Source organism: Rhinolophus sinicus, linkage group LG02, assembly GCF_036562045.2.
Source record: "Rhinolophus sinicus isolate RSC01 linkage group LG02, ASM3656204v1, whole genome shotgun sequence".
NCBI lineage: Eukaryota > Metazoa > Chordata > Mammalia > Chiroptera > Rhinolophidae > Rhinolophus > Rhinolophus sinicus.
Window position 1 is genome coordinate 128,020,023 of NC_133752.1, and position 16,551 is coordinate 128,036,573.

Genomic DNA, 16,551 nt, shown 5'->3' on the forward strand with positions numbered 1-16,551 from the left:
TTCCTTTTTGTTTATTAAGATTCATTCAGTAATTCTTGAACAATAATATTTCATAATACATGGATTAGAAGTTAAATGGTAGTATTAGAAAAGTTGAAGTCTATAAATATACATTCCTATTTGAATCAACAATACCCTCCCTATTATCTTACTTATTTTTAGAGAAGTGGTAATTTAAAAACACCCCTAACTTTGCAAATCTTCTGAAGCACAGTCAGTGTATAAAAACATAAGGTAATCAAATGAAGACTGGCTGATTCTCGTCTGAGGAATTAAAATGTGGCATATTTATGACTCACAAATGCTAAATTATCTTAAACTCATCTATTTCTTCTGATTGCCTATACTGAACTGATTTTCTGTGATTAATTTTAGGGTTTATGATATAAAAAGATATTCTAGAAGTCACAAACTCATTGCATTTCTGTATTTTCATCTTTAGTGAGTGAATTGGCAAAAATATTCCACTTCCGACAACTACCTTATTCAATCAATTATAGGATAAATGAACCAACAAAATGCAACGTATACACACAATAGAATATTATTCAGCCTTACAATGTATGGAAATTCTGACACATGCTGTAACATAGATGAACCTTGAAGACAGTATGCTAAGTGAAATAAGACAGACCCAGATAGACAAAAACTACAGGATTCCACTAATATGACTTTCCTAATGTAGTGAAGAGACCAAAAGTAGGATGGTGGTTTCCAGGGGCTGTGGACCCAGGGAGTGGGGGATTATTATTTAATAGACATGGAGTTTCAGTTAGGGAAGATGAAAAAGTTTTGGAGGTAGGTGTTGATGATGGCTGTATGTACAACTGCACGAATGAATGAATGTATTAATACCATTTAAAAATGGTTAGAACAGTAAATTGTATATTTTATCACAATTTTAAAAAAGTTCAAAAATTAATGGTATATTTGTCTAAAGCTAAACATACAGCTCTTGAAAATAAAAACTTATTGTAATGGCATGTTTGCAGATGTGGATTAATCTAGTTGTAGAACAGTAAGGAAAAATAAGGGACAAGGGAACTTTATAAAGCCATCACTATGGTAGATCTGGCTAAGCAAGTCATCACTTCAGTTCAATGAGCATTGAGCACCTACTCTGTGCCAGGGTCTGGGAGACAAAGATGATTTGCCGACCGTACTCAGGGGTTCACCCTCTTATGCAAAGAAAGAAAACTCTTCAAACATCATTTCAGAGTAAGTTCGTGAAATTTGTGTGTTTAAGAATACTGGTTTCAGCATTATATAGACCCAGGCCTGTATTTGGCTCAAAAACGATAAACTTTGTTACAGAGCCAACGTTAGCTTGCCTCTTAGAATCTCAGTCTCATCATTTATGAAATATGGATATGAATATAAACTTCACAGGCACATTCCATGTAAAGCTCTCAGGGGGCCACCCGTTTTGCTGTAAGACCCGGGACAGAGGCATGGCTGGCTGGGGTGGACTGACAATAGCCTGGCAAAATGAGATGCAACAGTCTGGCCTGGCCTCACCGTGCCACTTCCATAATTGCTGATGCCAGCACAGAAAGAGCATAGCATTTGTGTTATGATGACTAGTGGGGTTATTCTTGAAAAGATATTCATCATATTTACATTCAGAGTTATGCTGAACACTGACAGTTAAAATTTGAAGGTTATTTCCTTGATCTGACTTGTCAAATAGAATGGGTGGTTGTAGATGGTAGCAATGGATCGAGTCTGCACTCACCAATTCACATGTTGAAATTCTAATGCTCAGTGTGATGGTATGAGGGAGTGGGGTCATTGGAGGTGGTTAGGTCATGGAATGGAGCCGTCATGAACTGGATTAGTAACCTTAGAAAAAGGGACCCCCGGGAGCACTCTTTCCGCCCTGGGGGGATAAAACAAAGAGAAGCCTGTAACCTGGACGAGCTCTCACCAGAGCACGGCCATGCTGGTACCCTGATCTCAGGCTTCCAGTCTCCAGAACTGTGAGAAGTAAATGTCTATTGTTTGTAAACTCCCCAGCCTGTGAGAGTTTATTATAACAGCCTGAACTAAGGCAATGGTACACATAAAATAATTTTCTTCATCTAGAGTGGATATTTATAAATATTTACTTCACGAGTGGATGTTTTTTATTTAGGGTGTTCAAAAAATTTTAAAAATGAACTATAGATAAATAGTATTATTTCATCACATACTTTAAATAAGTTACATTACAGAAGAAGAAAAAAAAGCACAGATAATTTTTGGCCTATTGCGCCTCATTGAACAGCTTTTGGCCTATTGCACCTCATTGAACAGTGGTATTAAATGCTCTTCACAAGCCTCACAAAAACCACTGGGAAACCACGTAGGTACTAAAATAAACTCTGGCGTCCTAGGTAGGTGATTGGAAGGAAATGTTAACACCTCATAGCAGTACAGGGATGCTGTGTCCAGGGCCTGTGGGTCCTGTCTCCACCCACACTACCTCAGTTCAGCACTTCAGGACCTCACACGGCCTAAAATCCCTTATGTCATTTCTTTATTGGTGTTAAACATTGTGAGGGTACGGGGTGGAGAAGCAAAGAGAATGCTTTGACCTAGTTCCTTTTTTCTTGGGTGTTTTCTCATACCAGCTGCATTGAGGCATTTTGGTCAAGAGAAAAGTAGTGTTAGGAAATTTGAAGCCAAAAGCACTTTAAAGAAAATTTAGCTTGAGAATATCAGATGGGAAGTAGAATTACATCAGGAAAAAGCAAAAGTTAGAAATAGATGAGGCAGTGTGGAAAGCCAGCTGTACTTAGTTTTCAAATTTTAGCTGGTGATTGTCAGGAAAAATGGAGAAACATTTTGCTCCTATCTCCGTCTCACTCACCCAGTCCCCATTCCCAATGCTATAAATATTGTGGTTTGGCGTAGACTGTGGATTTTCACAGGTTTATTTGTGCAACTTCTCTTAGTAAATATCCATCTTATAAAATGGAAAGAAAACATCTTAAAATGGATTTTGTTATATAACTCTTTCCTGGGTTGGAGACTGCCTATGTTTTCTCTAATTATTTCAGCCGTCTCATTTAATGAGAAATTTGGCTTTACCTTTTGTAAAACATTGATAATTGTTTAAATCTTACCTTAATGGAAATAATGGATATGTTAATAATTAACAAATTATGCAAACTCATTTTTTTCTAGAATTATGCTAATAGGCATAATTCAGATATATAAAAAAATATTGTATTCTAAAATACAGTGGTATTAAATGCTCTAAGACATAATTTGGGGGCATTAAGAAAACCTTCTCTAAAATTAGAAAAAAAATATTTTAAAGAACAAAAGGAAAGAAAAATCCAAGGTTCAATCCTCATAGTTCAAATATTACATACCTAATAAAAAATAAATAACTTTCCAGGAGATGTTATGGCAAATTGTGTCAATGCTAAACGCAAAGATAAAATGGATAAACAAGTACCCTGAGGAACTTTAAAACTGTTGCTCAGAATGATTTCTTACAAAACATTTCAGACTATTGAAAATTTATGTAATATCACTATGGGGGTCATTGAATTAGCAAACCAATGCAGTTTGAACATTTGTTTAGAGACATTATTTTCTCATTCTGAAACATTTTGTACAATTCATAAACACAGGCTTTGCCAGATTCTTTTGAAAGTGGAAAATAAAAACAATAGCAGGGTTAAGCAATTCCTATTAACCATAAGAACAGGGAACATAAATTGCTCAAATGTACAATGGAGCATATGCTGAACCAGATTTCTCATATTTTATACTAGGAAGAGAATTGTAGTTTATGTAAGGATTCTATTTTAAAGACAGGAGAGAAATAATATTTACCATGAATTATATTTTGTTGCTATATGGACAGTTATTATGAAGATTGGGATATACTTATCTTCAGAGGCAGAACAATATTTGACATTAGAAGGGGTAGTGATGTTAGCATAGGTAATCTATGACAGTATTATGAAGGAATTTAATGGTATTTGCAAAAGAATGACTTAAACAATCAAGTCAAATGAAAATGGTGGATATGAAAATTTACTAACTGAAAACAATTGAGGTACTAAAACGAGGAGGAAACTCAAAATATTATTTATCATGGGGGAGAAGGGGCAAAATAAGCAATTTTTGTGGTTTGAGATTTCCTTGGTGAAAAAATAATTTTGTCATGTTAATTGCAGATATCACATACAAAATTTTATTTACAATTTTTTAAAGAAGAGTATCATTTGCCATATAGTGGTATAAAACTGTCCTTTAAACATGGTGCATGTAATAACATGTGTTGAATGTAATTTATTTCTGGAAACTTGAACAGTTTATAGTTTGTTAGATTTGTTTTCTCTGGAGACAATAACTCCATTTTTGACTCCAAAGGAAGTAATTTCACGGTAGGGTAGAACACCTTTTTGGTATCCATCACGTCATAATGCATACTGACTCGGCTTCCTTATAGGGCCATGAAGACTGTCAGAATGTCTCAAGTCTTAATTTTGACTTCTCTGAAAGGGTGTCATGCTGTTGTTGACCTTTTCTAATTTCAGTATATGCTTTAAGGAGGAAGAGGCCTTCAGGAGAGAGCTGATGGTGGACTCCTCCCAGAGCATGCCTATATCCTAGTGTATCAAAACCTAATTTCATCTTGCATTCAAGATTTCTAACTATCCTCTACTTTCCTTTTCCTTCACACTTTCCTTCCTCTTTATTCCTTGCAGACTTGTATATGTGTCATAATTTTAAAAGAATGCCTTCTTAATATTGCAAAGGAGTTGCCTTTAATGGCAAATATCACAACAGAATTACTATTTGCTGATGACATTGTATTAACTTCTGTAATAAACACTTAATAAACATGTGCAGTTGACCCTTGAATGAGGCTGAGGTTAGGGGCACCAACCCCCGCACAATAGAAAATCCCTAAAAATGTAACAACAGTTGTCCCTTGGTGTCCACAGGGGATTGTTCCAGACCCACTGCAGATACCAAGATCCATGATGCTCAAGTGCCTTACATAAAATGGTGTAGAACAATTCATACAGTTGGCCCTTCACATCCACGGCTTCCCAACTGCAAGCTGAAAATATTTTTTTTGACCTGCAGTTGGTTGAATCTGTGGATGCGAAACCCAAGAATATGAAGGTCCTACTGTATATTTATTTAAAACAAAACAAAAAAATCTATGTATAAGTGGCCCTGAGCAGTTCAAACCTGTGTGGTTCAAGGGTCAACTCTATTAGAATTCTCATATGAAACCTTTACATAGACTTCATTAGCTTCATTTTTATAGAAGAGGATATTGAGGCAAAGAGGTTAAATTGTCTTCCTGAGATCATAAAGCCAGTAAGAGGCAGAAATAGGACTTGAACACAGCTCCTTCATTCACTGCCAACAATCTTAATTATGCAAATAAATAACGCAACCCAAAGTAATGCTCTGGTAAAGAAAAATAAGTAAAGAAATCAGAATGTTAGAGCAGATCAAAATTAGCATTAATTATTCAGACAGCTGAATCATTTGTTTTAAAGTCTTATTAATTTTAGACTTGACTGATTTTAAGGCATTCCCACTTCATCTCTTTTGCAAATACACAAGTTATATTTCAGAGTCATGAAAGTTGATGACGTTTTCAAAATAAAATAAACTAATATCAACGAGAACATCCAAATCAAAGATTAATACTTCTAGAAGTCATGGATTGAATTTTATTTATTAATTATAATAGCTAACTTTAATACAACACTGACTATTAACAAGATATAAACTGCTATTACAAACTATTAACTGCTATATAAACAAATAAAATCTCTGTATATCTTTAACTCGTATGATTATTACAATCACTCAATGAAGAAATTAAAACATATAGAGGACTGTTAAATTGCTCTACGTCTTGTAGCTCAAATAAATAGTGGAGCTGGGATTTGAACACAGAAGATGAGTTTCCAAAGCCCAAAGTATGCTATCATAAGATTGTAGAAGTTTCCTTCTTTAGTATTCTAGAAAATAGCCTAAGTCATGAAACATGGATTAGCTTTAGCTTTGTCATGAACGATAACTGTTGTGGAAAACCCATCTTTCCCAATGTTCCACAGAAAGTGACAAAACTCTGAATCATTTGGTAAACAAAAACATAGTGATTCTGACCATTATTCATCAGATGAATATCTTAAAAAAGAGAGTTTATTAATATAAACCAAAGTAGTACTAGTCTCTTAATAAAGTGAATATTCCAATATTTGTAATTACTCTATAAGCTACTTGATGAAGAGACTGTGCTTTGTTCACTCTGTGTCTCTAGCAGCTAGGACAATGTATACAGTAGGTACTCAATAGCATCTGTTAAATAAAGAATGAGGAATATACAAAAGAATGAATTTCCAAAGTTGTACCAAAGATTTTAAAGGGAATTTTCTATCGAAAGATAGCTGTTTTTAATAATTACATTCTCCTATCAAGGTTTAATTTTAGCATCTGAAGGACAAATATACACAATACAGTCTAATGTTTATTGATAGGTGATAAAGAAAAGTAACATCATAGGCACATCACATGTATTTTACATAGACAAAAGACATTTTAAAAAGTGATACAGTCAGTACTTTTACCTCCGCTCACCATGCCATCATTTATATAGGAAAATGAAATATGTCTTGCCTTTACCAGTTGTGCTGTGTTTAGTTAAGAGTGATAACTTGGAAAAGGGTAATCAGACAGAGCTGAGTTCAAATGGTGGTTCTGCTGCTTACTGATTAGGCTAACTTTGTAAAGCTTTCAGTTTGCATTTTCATCGTCTATGAAACTGTAATAACATAGGAAGAATTCTTTTGATACTTAAATAAAATTTAATCTTATGATTACTAAAACATCTGACATAAGCTAAGAGCCCAATAAATGTTCCCTTTCCTTTCTTAGCTCTCTTCCTTTTATATAAGAACTCTCTTAGATCTATGTGTGAGAAAGCTGACCAGGATTGAGGGTCAATTATAAATTTAAGGAAAAGGGAATTTTTTTCTGGATGACCATTATTGTCTAAAACAAATCAATCAACCACTTCGGTATCAGCAGCCACACACTCTTGTAAATGACATATGGGATTCCCGAAAGAGTAAAGGCAAATTTTCACAAAACGTTCTCTTACAGTAGTATAATGTAAGGTTTTATACAACAATTCGATAGCCAAAATTTATATTTAAACATCACTGCAGTGATCATTATATAGCTAATATGATCTCACAGAGTCTTGGGGAGTAGACTGGGAAGATTTTTTTTCATTATCCAGATACGAAAACAGAGAAGCAAAGAGGTGATTGCTTATCTGTTGTTGATGACAGATTTTATGTACATATGTATTATTATCTAGTAGTTTTGTAGCTGTATGATCTTGAATGTCATTACCTTCTCCTATGCTCTGGAACTCTGCACTATGAGAGGGGGAGTTGGCTGAAGCCAGGACTCCAATTCCCTCTCTCTCTCTATATATATATGTACATAATTCTTTCCACTATAAATATTATACTAATGAGCTATATCAAAATAAAGTTTTGGGCAGGTAAAGACTAGGCAAAGTTATTTGTATAAATTTTCATTAGAGTTTTGGTTGAAAGAAGTTTAAAGTTTGAGAAGCAGCTTCTTGAACCAATCTGAGACCCTCATTTTTTATATAAGCACTTTCAGGTAATACGGCAGATAGAAAAAAATAGTGGGTTAATTAAGCCAGAATTTTTCTTGATTCTGCCACTAGATATTGAGTGCTGAGATAAATGACTTATCTGGCCCTCTATAAATAAGGATATTAGAGGAGGTAATGTCTATAAAATGAGAATATATTGGACTGAATAGATACGTTTTTTTCCTAGTTTTATGCTACTATTACACACACGTCTATACTTTTTGATTACAAGGACTTGTTACTTGGAATAGAGAAAGGTTTGACTCAATTAAGCTTCTGAGGGGCATTTGCAAATAATATCTGTTCTCTAATGAATCACAAAATGCTTTCCTAGTTAAAATCTGCTTTCTATTAGGACTTTTCTTACTGAATACTTCTTCTTCTATTTGGTGTGCCAGGAAAGCAAGATTGTTAATAATAGCCATTCTTTGAGTGAGAACATCAACTCCTGGTAATATTTAAAGAGGTTTAGCAAATATAGGATAATGTGAATCGTTTCCAAGAAGCATGCCTGAGCTTCTGGATGTATTTTTAAATGTCCCTTTGTTATTATTATAATCGAGTGTTTTCAGAGTCTGTAGAGAGCTGACCCATGGAGTTCTTGAAAGTACCCCTGAGTGTTCAGCAATCGAGAGAAAAATTATTTTAAAATACAATTTCCAATGGTGCTTTTCTTATCTTTCCTTACCCTTTAACTTTTTTGAGCACAAAAACTTTTTTGTGAAATATAAGTTCAGTGTACTCTCAAGATCCTTGGTAATATTTTAATCAATTACCCAATTGTTTTTAAGCTATGGGCTTTGAGGAAAAATTATAGGAGGTTAGTACAACTTTCCTATGCTAAAAAAATCTTTCACTTAAAAGATTTGATTCAAATATAAATTGTAAAAACTCATTTATTCATGGGCTTGCAACATTGGGACAAATTCTGTAGATGATAAAGATGAGAAATATTCACTGTATTATCCAATATCATCAACTTGTATCATGCTTTATTCCATGTGCTGACACATCTAACTCATGAACTCTTTGGAGATTAAGAATATGTTAAGATGTTTATGTTTTGACAGTATTATTTTAATTCAGAGTATTTTCTTTCATAAGCATTTTATAAAATGTTCAAGGAATAACACTTTTTTATTATTTGGGTTCGAGTTAAGAGTCATTTTTCCTTACAGTTACTGATGAGTGATGTAGCATGTAGTTGTTAAATAAAAGACAAAGCCTAAAAGAAAATACTGCCCCAAACCACAAACACACCAAGAAAAGGCATGATTTCTTTCTTGAAACATGTACATTATTTTCTTTAGGATTACTCTAAATGGGCAGATCTCATTACTTGTGTCAGTTCCCTCCAAAGAATGCCGTACTAAATCCTATTTCAATACAATTATGCAAATTACAATTAAAATCAAATCACTTATATAAGTCACACCTGAATAATAGATCAAGTCACTTATAGATAAATTAGATCAGAAAACAGTCACAGATGGCTTTTAACAGTGAAATTACAAGATGGCTAAGAAATTGTGAGGGGGTAGGGTAGATGTTATCTGGCTTTTGAATAAAGAGCTTAAAACAGATTTGTATGGTTCTGTCATTGAAATATTCAACTTTTTAATGGTAAAAAAATACGTCAAAAAGGAATTGCTCATTTATTTCATACCTTGCAATTCATTTAAATTAGCAGAGTTTTCTTGTTACATGATAAAAAATCTGATTTTTAAATGCTCTTTCTTGCACCCAGAGCTATGTAAACCTGTTCATAACTTGCTCCGTCACCTCAAAACACCATTTCACATATTTGGAGTTTATTTTTTAAATGAAGGAAACGTTTTTGAAAATTTTGGGTTTTGTAAATTTCTGATTTAAAAATTTAAAGTATATGGCCATCCATAATTACAGCAAAAAGTGAGATAGAGTGTTTTATGTAAAGTGATGCTGCACTTGAATAATAAATATTCAGACAGGGTAGTAAAAGAAACATCCTTCTCTCCCTGCTTCTCTAATACTTCCAATAAATAAAGTAGATTTAAGATGTTAGATTTATATCATAACCATGGTTAATTATATTTAATTATTTAAATTAAGATGTGATTTATGCATTAAAGTTCTTTGGAAACTCAAAAATTTTATTAAGTGTAATTTGTGTACCTACAACCTGGAAAAATTACTTATGCATTTTTTTACCACATATCCTTTCCATTGAGATATACACACACACACACACACACACACACACGAACTTTACCATGAAATTATATCAGGAATACATTTAATTTTGTTTAATAAAAACATTTAGGAAAACAATTATTATCTAATAATAACTATGTAAGGAAAGACATGTCATAGTGCAGTTATGAGAAGATTGAAAAGAAATGTACTAATGAAATAAAGCCATAGATTTTAAGCCTGCAGATGGTTGCCATTTTTTATAATTCCAACTTAACGCTTATAAACATACCAAACACACTAAGCATATTGATTCTGTTTAAAATGAATCAATTTTGTTATCATATACAACAAATGTGAGGCATTCTGATTAAATTTTACTTACTACTTTTTCTTTGTTAGATTTTAACATGATATGATGCCAGTCAAAAGATGTGGTGTAATCAACATAACCATTTTCTGCCACATTGATGTATCACAAGGATTACCTTGGCCTCTTATCTAAAAGGATTAATTGTATGATAAATGATTTTCAGTTTACTCCAGTAAACTGAAATTGAGTTGTAGAAGGCTCCATTTGCCTAGTATATTAATTTCTTATTTTTGAAAACAGAAAGGAATATTTCTGTAAAAGAAATTTATAAGCTCTTTTAATTGTATAGAAGCTCTACTATAATTATTGTATCATTAAAGTACTTACTGTTCTGTTAGAAATTCTGGGGGATTTTGGTGTCTGTTTTCTTTTATATTCTTGTTTTCTAAAAGGAAAACAATATGCACAGTGGTTAGGAGACCATACATAGTTCAGAATCATTTCAGATGGTCATAAATATAACTGATTAATTTTATTATTCAATATTTCAACTTAAAAATCTTGCAATGCATAATCCAAATACAGTATAATATCATATATATGTATATATATACGTATATATATATATGCACCATTAGTATTTCCATTATCTATTCATATATATATATACACATACATATATACATACATATATATGATGATGATAGATAGATAGATAAGGATTTTAAAGTTGTTTTGAAGAGCTAGAGATCAAGATTCTGTGGTAAGTTTATATACTGTTTTTCAGAAAAGTTAATTATGTTTCCTGTATCATGGTTTTTCAACTTGAAAATTGAAATGATACTAATTTAGGCAGACATTGTTAGAGACTATTACATTATTATATTCATTAAAGAATCATACAATTATTAGTCAATTAAATGCCTAGTGCTATATTGAATATCAATGATTATTATAAATCAACCTTATACATATCATGTTACTTTTGAATTTTAGAATTTCACTAATGTTAGGATCACTTCAGTATATTACACATATTTGCCTATTTTCAGAGCCAAATCAATGTCCAGATATAACCTAATACTATTTAGCAGAGATAGATACATAGATAGCTAGATCAATTTAGATCTAGATAGGTAGTAGATTATGTATATAAAATAAGTCCATCAGGAGAAAATTAATCTCATGTTATTGCAGAAAAAAGTACAACTTTTAGTTTGGAAATAACACAATTAAGTCCTTCCTAAGAGTCAATATCAGGAATTGCTTTAATGTAATAAAGAGATCACGAAATTCTGATTTGGTTTGACAAGTTAACAACTCACAAATAAAAAATTTCACAGTGCTGGGGACAGGTACCTTTTGCATATGTTCTTATTATCTTTTGCATATGTTCTTATTATTTGTACTCTTCAAAAAATTTAGGTAGAGAGAAAATCAAGAAAGAATAGAATATTTAAAAATAAGTTCATAACAGGCATGTTAACCTGTTTTAAGAGTTCGTACACTCTCCATATTCAACCAAAATATTATAATGCCAGCAGCTCTGGCGATTGACTCACACAGGTAATCAGTGGAAAAGATCTGAAGTGACAGCTATAGTTCCAAGCTGCATTTACTGCATCTGCTCGGTGGTTAAGCCTCCAAGGTCTGCTTTCATATTAATTCCTGCTTGAAACTCAGCTGTTTTCTAGTAAAAGCCATTACAAAGAGCGCCATAGAAATGCACATAGATTTGTCTGGCTGCCTCTTGAAACACGACTTTGAGCCACAGTCAATTTTAGGTAAGATATCTATATATATAGTTTCAGTACATTGACACTTTTCCTATTAAAACAACTACGAGATAATTCTATGGATGTACATATTAAAGTAGCAGAGTGACCAAGAGTCCTTTACAAGAAATTTGCGGGGGGCGGGTTGGAACCTGGTAGAGAAAACGAAAGCTTTCTACTAAAAAAACTAAGGGAACACTTGACATTCTGCATGTTGTACATTATTGCCTACCAAGGGGCAGGCTTCCCTAAGGGATGCAGTGAAAGGATTAAACAGTTTTTGTGACTTATGAACCATCTGCAGGGATTTGATTTCAGTTTGGTTTTGCATGCATACCTATCTATCACAAGGATGAATGGGCAAGCCTGTTCTACTGTAGGGGACAAACTACATTTTTACTTTTAATCTATGGGCTGACTACTGACATGCATACTTTGTCATCGATCTGGCTTTTCAGTAATACCATGGGTTATCTGTTGGTCTGATTCAGACATTGTCTAGTATTGAGCCTTGGTACTTTTATGTGTTTATACAATTCTAAAAAAAAAAAAAAAAATAAGCATCAGTTTAAGTAGGTTTATATATTTTTCACAAAACATTCCATGCACTCATAGTCAGTGAAGCTGATGACTCATGTTCTTTTTATCCAGTTTTAGAAGCAGGCCTGACATGAGAAAAGAGAAAATTATCTGAGACTTAGGGATTACTACTCAACAGTGGCTAGAAATCAAACTGCTGAAGCTTTGGATCCCTAACCATAATTCTATTACAGAATTAAACAAAACACTGCATGCTTCAGGCAGTACAAGTACTACAAATCCTTGCCTTTTCTTGTAATTTTTATGGGTGGGGGAAGGAAACTATTCCTTTTAATGGTAGACACTTAAAAATGCACAGCTGTGTTTTTGAAAGGGGACTTACTTTCAAGAATGACAAATGATTAATATTTATATCCAAACTTACTTTCAAGAATGACAATTAATATTTACATCCACACTTGGTTTTAAATATCTCAAATGCTTCATTTTGATGACTATATATTGATTTTAATTGAGTTTTTCCTAACACTGCACTAAGGTAAATACTTATTTAGGGTTGGATTTAGAACGTGCCCTGTGAATCCTTCCAACAAGGCCCCTTGTAAACACTACTCATATTCCTGTAGTGCCAGTTGGACTGAAATGTCAACAGAATCCCTAGCCCAAGTTTTAAATGTCAAAATTGTAAAATGTTGTTAAACTCCAATTTTCTCTTTCTTGGGCTCCCTACTATTGAAATGACAAATCTTGTGGTTAGAACATAGATACAAAGTTGATGTGCCATTCCCTCAGCGCAGATATCACTAATCCTAAGGGATTTCTAAGACATCTTTTGGCTTAAATTCTTTTTCTGGGAACAGTAGACAGCAAGCAGAGATTACTTTAAAATAGAGACACTATGCCAATCCAGGCCATTCATTAGTGACTGAATGTAAGCTTTTAAGTAACAACAAAAATAAAGTATTGCATGACAACTGAGTGTATCATATGATTCTAGATTAGATCCTGGACCAATGGGGGATAAACACAATTAGCTATTAAAAACAGTATTGTGACAATTGATGAAATGTGAATGTGGATTATGAATTAGATAATGGTATTATATCTACGGTAAATTACCTGTGATTGATAACTGTGTTGTGTGATGTAAGCAAATGTCCTATTCTTAGCAAACACACTGAAATATATGCTAAAGTACTTAAGTACTTACAATGAAGTATACTGTGTCTCCAACTTATTCTCAAATGGTTCGTAAAACTATATGAATCATGTATACACACATATATACGTATTATATTATGTGTATAATGTATGTATATATTTTATGAGACAGTGAAAATGATCTAGGATGAAATGAAAACAATTAGTTAATCTAGGTAAAGGGCACAGAAGAACTTCTTATACTAATTTGCAACTTTTTATGAGAATTTATGAAATATCAAAACAAACAGTATCCAAAAAGAGACAGGAAAACTATTAAAATAACAAAGTGCCATTTTCCAGTATCTCTACAAAACATTACACTGAACTGTGTGCTCTATATTTATTTTGTTCATTAAGCACAAGATTGTTTCATTCTGTCTCTAACTATATAAAATAATGACGTTTATCTGGATGACTATTGGAGGGCATTAGGCAATAAAAGGAAAATAATTCATCAAGTAACAGAGTGAACAAACAAATGTTCCATAAATAAATGGAATCGCTACAGGTCCCTATGATGTTCCTGACAGGGAGTCAGTAATATGGAATAGGAAGTTTCCTTGACAGGAAGGATGGAGGCCAAAAGATTGTGCCTCGTAATTAGGGCAAATAATTTTTTCTCTTTTTTTTCCTCTTGTGTGTACAGCCACTTAAGAGGCTTAAGCCTGCAAGCCTCTCCTCATTAGGATAGAAGGAAATATTTACCAACCAAGATTGAAAAAAGGGGGGGCAGGATGAAGGGTCTACTCATTGTTCTGTTGTGACACTTTGTTATCCCAGTCGAAACATACTACAACATTTGTTGGCAGTTGCAGTGACAATAATCACATACTGGGTTCAACCATGTTTAACATTTTCATTATATTCAAAATAATTGTTTTAGAATGGGGGGTAGATAATGAGGCAGAATGGCACTAAGTCAGGAGAGCCAGTTTGTATGTTGAAAAGGAGGATGGGAATTAATTAAATGAGAAGCTTGGGGAGGTTAATTGGGATTCAGTGAAGATAAGGACCTTATCAAAGCACGAAGAAAGAAAACTATTAAAATAAAAAGGTATAACAAAGTCACGGTGAGCATACTTAAGGGAGGAGAACCCTGCAGAAACACTAGTGACAATGGCCTATAGGAGCCCCTACGAGTCTCCAGTCCCTAGAATAGTGCCTGCCATGTAAATAGATATTTGTTGAATGAATAATATTGTACATTGATGAAAGTAAAATTTAGTGTCATATAATCCTAGTTGGTTTCTGCCTCTATCTAGTGTGTGACTTTAGGCAAATCATTTAATCTATTTTGACCTCAATTTTATCAGCTGTGAAATGAGAGAGTGGGAAAAGGTGATTCTCCAAGGTGCCCTCCAGCTCTTATTTCTGTAATGGTTCTGCTTATTAAAATGAGCAACTGTGAACATTTTTATAGAAGAGAATAGCCTCATATGGGTTTTAAATGAAGAAAAATGGGGGAAAATAGAAAAAAAAAGAATAAAAGAACAGTGCATTGATTCAAGTAATGGAAAATAAATCCCGTTGAAAGAGACTTTAATATAGAAGAGAGAATGCAAAAGGTGATTAATGGTTTTGGTAAGTATGAAGTGACATTTTCGTGTTCTTTTGATACAGACATGCAGATGTAGAAATCTTTATGTTCCTTTTATTATGATTAAAGTGACTACACACTCCCTGCTTTCATATCTAGGGTCCCCAAGTGCACAGTAATATAGAGTGTTCAAAAGAAGCCATAAAATGGCAGGAGTTTATGTAAATTCTCTCTTACTACAAGGTCACAGAATTGGCACTGCCCATCTTAGAGGAGAGAAAGCTGAAGAAACTCTTAGGGTCTATACTTAATTCCAGAAAATGATATTTAATTCAAGACCCACCAGGCACAATTGCTGACACCTCCATGAAGCCTACAGTAATCAACTCTGTTTTCAAGTGTTTTCTTTCCTAAAACCTTACAGAGCACTTACATTCTATAACACCTAATTTATCCTTCATTTATATATGATCTCATTGTTTTCCCCAGTTACGTCTATGCTAATTTTGAATTGATAACTAGAGAAGGCCATGTTCTGCAATTTGTGCTTTCCTACAATAAAATGAGTTAAAACTGAGTAAGTGCAAAATAAATGCTCATCGGCTGATGGAGATGGGCAGGATATACCCTGAGCTCAGAAAATGAACTAGAATGCTCCTTGGCAGCTACCCAAAATGACTCCTTGGCCACCAAGCATGGTTGGTGGTCCTGGGACTACTGTGAAGTCCTTACTTTGTTTTCTTCTCATTGTCCTATTTCCTAGGCATTTTTGCGAAGAGCGGCCAAGGACCTAGCATGTGGAAATGAAACGTATACCTTTTTTTTTTTTTTTTCCCCCCAAACTTGGAAGTTCTACGTAGTTAAATATCCTTAAAGGCACCTGAAACTATGACTTGAAATAAGCTTGCCATTTCAGTCTGATTCACTGCGGAGGTGAGCAGGGTCCAACTTTTCCAGCTTTGTCAGAACAGAGCAAGCACAATGTTTCTTATAATTCTATGTTCGAATCAAGACGTTGGTGGCAATATCCCTGTAAAAAGCTGGTCAGTGATGGCTTGAATTAGTGTGTCTGTGGGCAGCACCGAGTACAAAAAAGGAGGAAGCACAAAGGAGAGAAAACAGAAAAGAACTGCACTATTTTCAAAGGGTTTTGATTTCTATATAGATTCTGGCACTTCCACAATTAGAAACAATGGAGAATATTTAGATAAAGTAGATACTTGCATAATTTCTGACTTTATAAAAAGAAGCCGACCAAATCATTTTAGAAGTGGCTCCAAGGTATCTGTAAAAACTGCACATGTCTTACCAGGATAGAGAGTGTTGGTGAAATGACAAGAAATGAAAG

The 16,551-nt window shown here is 33.6% G+C and overlaps 1 protein-coding gene across 3 annotated transcripts in view; it reads right to left on the bottom strand.

Annotated features, from left to right (window-relative positions):
- SYT1 (synaptotagmin 1) overlaps nucleotides 1-16,551 on the bottom strand; it is a 505,880-nt gene that overhangs the window by 334,380 nt on the left and 154,949 nt on the right. For 2 of the 3 annotated variants that reach the window (XM_074325375.1, XM_074325377.1), the window contains exon 3: nucleotides 10,536-10,593. The exons of the other annotated variant lie outside the window; for it this stretch is intronic. The gene's annotated coding sequence lies outside the window, so the exon portion shown is untranslated. The remainder of the gene's footprint in view (nucleotides 1-10,535; nucleotides 10,594-16,551) is intronic. 3 annotated transcript variants of the gene reach the window in all.